The sequence below is a fragment of the Coenobita brevimanus genome, chromosome 61 (genome assembly GCF_032717465.1).
Source record: "Coenobita brevimanus isolate Jiangsu-jjx chromosome 61, ASM3271746v2, whole genome shotgun sequence".
In the NCBI taxonomy this organism is placed as follows: domain Eukaryota; kingdom Metazoa; phylum Arthropoda; class Malacostraca; order Decapoda; family Coenobitidae; genus Coenobita; species Coenobita brevimanus.
Window position 1 is genome coordinate 345,976 of NC_137014.1, and position 6,696 is coordinate 352,671.

Genomic DNA, 6,696 nt, shown 5'->3' on the forward strand with positions numbered 1-6,696 from the left:
CATGTCCAATATATCAACAAGCCCTTGCCATTCATGAGACAGCCCGAAACAACCCATCCTCCCTCCAATCTGTGAATACCAAGCTACGCTCCCTCAACCTGGCACCACGGACTGCCACACCCCCTCTCCCCGCTCAGTCAGCACCATCCGTGTCCTCTCATCCACCTAGCCGCACTGTGCAGAAGGGCCTCAGTTTTGCTGCAGTCGCCTCCAACCGTTTCTCTGCCCTACAGGACCTGCAGCCACCAGAGGCGGACATCACCAACAAGGAATCAGACACAGACATCCATCCATCCCCACCCCCTGAGATCGTGTCCCATCCTGTTCCAGATCTGAAGCCACAGCGTTATCGTCCTTGTCCCACCCATAGTGAGAAGCCAGTTTCTGATCCCCCCACCCCCCCTGTGGTCCCCTCGACCAGTCCCTCCTAGCCGCGCCCCTTTTCCTCAGCACCCCGTCCTGCCACTGCACATCGCTCATGCTCTCGCCCATCTGTACTACCTCCTCATCAGGATGACTCTCTGCCACCCTCAGGCCTCCATGAAACACCAATAACTGACTCCTTTATCAACATAATTATGGAAGCTTTATCCTTGTACCAAAGTGGTCTGTCATTACTGGATATCATTACCAGACTCTTACCGCGCGTGCTTTCTCTCCTCACCCGACAATAATGGCGCCCCCACATATCAACCGTTTCATCCTCTGGAATGCCCGTTCCCTCCTGCGTAAGACGCACGACCTGAAGATGACAGTGTCAACCCTTTCCCTTGGGGTCATTGGCATTTGTGAGACCTGGCTTTGCCCTAACCTCCATCTGTCTGTCCGGGGCTATCATGTTGTCCGCGCGTATCGCCAAAGAGTGGGAGGGGGCGTGGTGATTATGGTCCATGACTCCATCCCCTGTTCAGAACTCACAATCCCTAGGCCAATCCAGGGTGTCATGGAATTCCTTGCCGTCCGTCTTTGCCTCTCAATGGGCTGGATCTCAGTAGCTATCGCATACAACCCCTGCCAGGACTTGACCTTGGAAGAGCTCCGATACTATCAAGACCACCTCCAGCCACCATGCCTCCTTATGGGAGACTTTAATGCCCGCCATCCACACTGGGACCCGTGTGTAGCCAGTGGCTCTACAAATCGATCAGGCAGATCCATCTTTAGTTTCCTTTTTGAGAGTTCCCGCTTCGCCCTCCTCACACCTATGGGCCTCCAGACTCGTTTCGACCCACAGACTGGTCATCCCTCCACCCTATATCTCTGTGTTGGTGATCCGCTTTTTCAGCACGCGGCCGTGACAACTGGCCCTTACCTCGGGAGTGACCACCTCCCGGTTCTCCTTGATATTGCCGGCCTGTCGCCCCCACCTGAGTATGCCCCACGCCCCTGATGGCGGTTGGCCCCAGATCAGTGGTCACAATTCTGCGCAGCCCTTAGCATCCCTCCCCCCCAGTCAGACTTGTCCCTTGACGAACGGGCGGCAAAGTTCTCTTCATCCCTCGTGGAGGCAGGACGTTTTGTTTTCAAATTATCATCATGTCGGGGTGCGAACCGCCCACCGGTGCCATGGTGGACGGATGACTGCACCCGTGCCGTCCGAGCTCGTCGCTCAGCTTGGAATGCTTGGAGACGTAACCCCTGTCTCCGCCTCAACATTCAACATTGTCGCCGAGAGGCAGAATGCAAACGCATCATATCATTGGCACGACGTACAGCCTGGTCAGCCTTCTGCTCCACTCTGTCCTTCTCCAGCTCTACATCCAGAACGTGGAAATTTGTCCGATCCATGAAGGGACTCCCCAACGTACACTCATACCCTCTGGTCAAGGACGGTGCTACCCTCTTCACCCCTCATGACAAAGCAGAGTTCCTGGCACAGTTCTTCCAGTCACAGCTTGGTGTTCCCGTCCCCCTGACGATATTAGACCGCCTCCACCAGGTCATCCAGGATGGAATCTCATCCCCCTCGCCGGAGGGACTTGCCTCCCCATTCTCCCCCCCCTGAACTCCAACACGCACAGCATTCTACCAGAAGTGGAAAAGCTTGTGGCCCCGACTTGGTCCCTAATGAATTCCTAAAACACCTCCCACCCCTCCTCCTTACCTCCCTACTAGACCTGTTCAATGACAGCTGGCTGTCAGGCGCATTCCCTTCCTCATGGAAGGAATCCCTCCTTCTCCCCTTTCCCAAACCAGGACTGGACCCCTCCCTGCCTTCCTCCCATCGACCTATTGCCCTATTATCAAATGTCGGCAAGGTGCTTGAACGCATGGTTACCAGGCGCCTTACATGGTGGCTAGAATATCATGGTCTCCTCTGGGAGGACCAGTGTGGCTTCCGACCAGGAAGGAGCACTGCGGACATCCTCCTCCAGATCGAACACCACATCCGCTCCGCATATTGCCACCGTCGATATCTCCTGGCAGCTTTTGTGGACATTCAGAGCGCATTTGACTCAGCCCCTCATATTGGTATACTATATAAGCTCAGCACAAAAGAGGTGAGAGGTCCAGCCCTGGCCTGGGTACGAAGCTTTCTCACAGACCGCACATTTGCCGTTTCCCTAGGGAATATAAAATCATCTTGTTCTGTGATTCACAGGGGCATCCCACAGGGCTCTGTTCTCAGCCCCCTCCTTTTTAATGTCTTACTGTCAGACATCCCCCGAGTCCCGAGAGTTTCCTTCCTCATCTATGCGGATGACGTTTCTCTCCTCTATAGTGCAGATCAACTACACGATGCCCAGTCAGGTCTCCAGCAGGCAGTAGACGTCTTTGTCGCCTGGGCCGAGGCATGGGGTCTGACAGTGCGAGCCGGCAAGAGCTCTCTCATATGCTTCACCCTGCGCAAACTCCCTACCCTTCCACATATTCGGATAAACGGCTCTCTTGTACCCCTACAGTCTAGGCACACCTTTCTTGGACTGCGATTAGACGGCCCCAGACTGACTTGGAAACACCACATAGACTACCTCCGATCCTTCTGCCTCCGACGACTAGGCATCATGCGTAGCATAGCAGGAGTGCGTTGGGGTGCAACTAGGGAGAGATTGCTCCATCTGTACTCCGCATTCATCTTAAGCCGACTCACTTATGGCTCATCAGCTTATGGATCTGCCTCCTCTTCTCACCTGCTGAGGCTGGATGTAATCCAAAACACTGCCCTCCGTATAGCCCTAGGGGCCTTTAAGTCATCCCCAGTTGTATCCCTCCATTCCAGATCAGGAATGCTCCCCCTATCTCCTCCACCGTCTTCTTGGACATCCCCCCCAGCACCCGCTCTCTATCCTATATTCTCGAATCCCTCTAGTCAGTCCTCCCCTTCGATGGCCCCGTGCAAACCCACCCTTCATCTTTCATGGCCTACAGGCCTGTTATACCTTATCTATCCCACCCCCGTCTTCCTCCCCCACTCCCTCCATCACACCTGTCCCTCCGTGGTTTGACCTTTCCCCCATGGTGTCCCCAGACCTCCCTGTCCCATTTCAAAAGTCCTCTGATGCTTTGTTGGCCAACCAAATTTTCCACCTTATGGATACCTCTCTCTATGGAGGCTTCTTCAGAATCTTTACTGACAGTTCATACTCCCCTCCTGCCTCCTACGCCTCAGCAGTGTACTTCGAAGACCTCTCTCTCTGCCAGACCTGGACCCTATCTGGACCACACTCTGTCCTCACTACAGAATTATATGCCATCCTCCAAGCCCTGACTTTTGTCAAATGCCACTTGCCACCTCAACCAATAGTGCTTTACACTGATTCCCAGTCATCTTTACACCTCCTCCTCTCCAGTTGGCCATCCTCTCATGTGCGACTACTCCGTGTGAATCACTCCCTCCTTATATATTTTGCCTCCCCCCTCTGGACTGTACACCTTCAGTGGGTTCCTTCGGATGTAGGCATTTGTGGCAACGAAATTGTGGATCATGCAGCTCAGCAAGCCCACCACTCCCAACATCTCACTTGCCTTGATCCGGATCCTGCTGCTCTCCGCTCTCATATCTGACAAGCCTGTACATCTCTTTGGGAGCATTCCCTTTCTCTTGAGCTAGACACAACCTCTCTAGGACTCGTCCTTGCTGATGCTGCAATCCACCCCTGGGCCCGCCATCCCTGCCGCCAACTGGACGTGGCATTCACCCGCCTGTGTATTGGCCATACGGGCCTGAATGGCCACCTACACCGTCTAGGTTTGGTAGATTCCCCGTGGTGTCCCTGGTGTCCCCGTGCCGAGGAGACTGTTGAACACTTCCTCTTGTGGTGTCGCAGATTTCACTCCTACCAGGTGGCCCTCCAAGAACACTTGGCTACCCTTGGATACCCCCGCCTCTCCCTCCCTCTTCCTCTTGTGGTGTCCCAGATTTCACTCCTACCGGGTGGCCCTCCAAGAACACTTGGCTACCCTTGGATACCCCTGCCTCTCTCTCCGTCTACTACTTGGTGGCTCCAGTGACCCTGATACACGTCTGCAAGTCATGCGCCTGTTGTGTAGATTCCTGCGATTGTCGGGGCAGCTCACCTGTCTGTGACGTAAGACTCTGCACCATCAGCTGAGGAAGGGCAGTGGGTTGTGACCTCGACCGTTGCCCTCTACACCCAGAAGAAGAAGAACTGAATAAAGGAAGGTCGTAGAAGGGCTACCGTGTTGAGGTAGGAAATTTGTGGAAAAGTAGTGTGCCTTGTCCGTGAATACCTGCGAGCTGCTGGGCTTGTGCCCCGCATCTAGATTCTCCACGCACCTTGACAAGAGAGACAGAGCAGGCTGAGTTCCCGTGTCCTTTTAATTCACAAGGGGAGCGTGGTAACTCGGTGGTAGGGTGTCGGGCTCGTAATCGTGAGGTTGCAAGTTCACGCCCCACTCGGTGGCTGCTGTGCTGGGAGGGGTAGCGCTCCCCTGTAACTCTAGCAGGGCTATATGATCTGATGAGGTCAAGCTCGGGGATTAATCCCTTTAATTCACAAAGAAAAACGAAGACAAATTACACTTGTGTTATCTGCATTCCAGTTAAATTGATGAGAATTATAAGGAAGATGCATGGCACAGTGCAGTATCACTAACTGTGTATTTGTACATTTAAGCACCACACAGGTCAGTAAGTAGGACATATTGTTGTTGATGTGCAGTACAGTATGTAATGTTAAAGAACGCTGTCAGTATTTTGTTAGCGACCTCATTAACCCGCGCCGTCCCGAGGACGTACTTCCACGTCCTCACGTTTTGTCACAGCTAATCCCGAGGACGTACTTCAACGTCCTGCAATTGCAAGGTTCATAATTTCCACAATTTTCAATTTTCGCGAGTCATTTTTGGTATGTATACACGGGACACCTGCCTCAACAAGATGCCGGGCAGAGACAATGCCTTACCCAGCATGACCTCCTCCTCCCCCCTGCATGCCCTTTTCTCAGCAATTCACCTGTTATCAGTGACCTGGCCAGTATAGCCATGTCATGCCACGGTACGAAATTCAGGGCCAGAGTGATTCCCCAATCAATGACAATGTGGAGGACAAACTTTACATAGCATTAGAAGAAGAAACAGTTAGAAATGATGATCAGGTAATGTGGCAAAAAAAGGTCAGGTATTAGTGAGTGAAACAATGCTTATAATGCCTATATTACTGCTTGAAAACCAATATACTTTTGTACTACATATAAATTCGTAACAGTAAATAAATAAATACCGTTTATGAGTGATGTGAAATAGTTATCCTCCCATAGAACTCGTTTTCTTTGGTGCCAGCCTGATAGAAAACCCAGTAAAGTAAGGAGGCTCTCCTACCTGTAATGAGTATTTTAAACCTCAGGTGAGCGATTTCTCTATGAATTTTCGATGTTTCTCACCAAAAGCGAAAGTTTTAGCAAAAAAAAAAAAGATCGAAAATTGCCCGGGATTGGGGGGTACCAGTGGTCGAAAAGTGGCCGGGACGGGGCGGGTTAACTGTTGACATTTTTCTAGTGATAATAAGAGTTAATGATGATGGCAAATTATGCTAACTTTCTTGCTACCACAGTCAGCAGTTTTTAACTTTGGCAAAAAATGTAAATTCATACCATGGCAGTAGAGCTCCAGTGCCAAGATTATAATATTGTATCTTATCCTTCATAACATATAACCTGATTATTGAAGTACAGTAATGGATTTAAACAGTTGCAGAAATGCACAATTTTGAAGTTGTTAATTCAGAACCTCATCAGTTTTATATACCAACCAAGCCTAATAGAGCCTAACCTGACCATGAAAGCAGATTTTCTTCAGTCCTACCTTGGGGTCATAGTAATAGTTATATTGCAAAATTTGGATGTCATAGATGTTGGAGAGGGGCACCTATTGGTGGCACTGATATGCAGTATCTGAGCAACTCTCCTGCTCATTTATGAAAATGCCCCACAGGAAGGAAGGAATAATGAAGAACTAGCTTTAACCATGATATGGCTAAATACCACAAAGGCAGATGGAAGCATGAGAAATACACTAAATGTATGATGTGAAGAGTAGTATGAAAAGTGATAATATTGGAAAATAGAAACAATGGGAGTGTCACCTAGGAAACCAGCAAGTTATGGGGCTAACGTAGTGAGGAAAGGAAAGAGAAAACTGAGATGGCGTTGGAAGAAGGAACGGTAGAAGAAAAGGGCCTTGCAAAATTAGTTGAAGCAGCGATGGGGACCTAAAGAGAGAACAGAACAGAGTGGA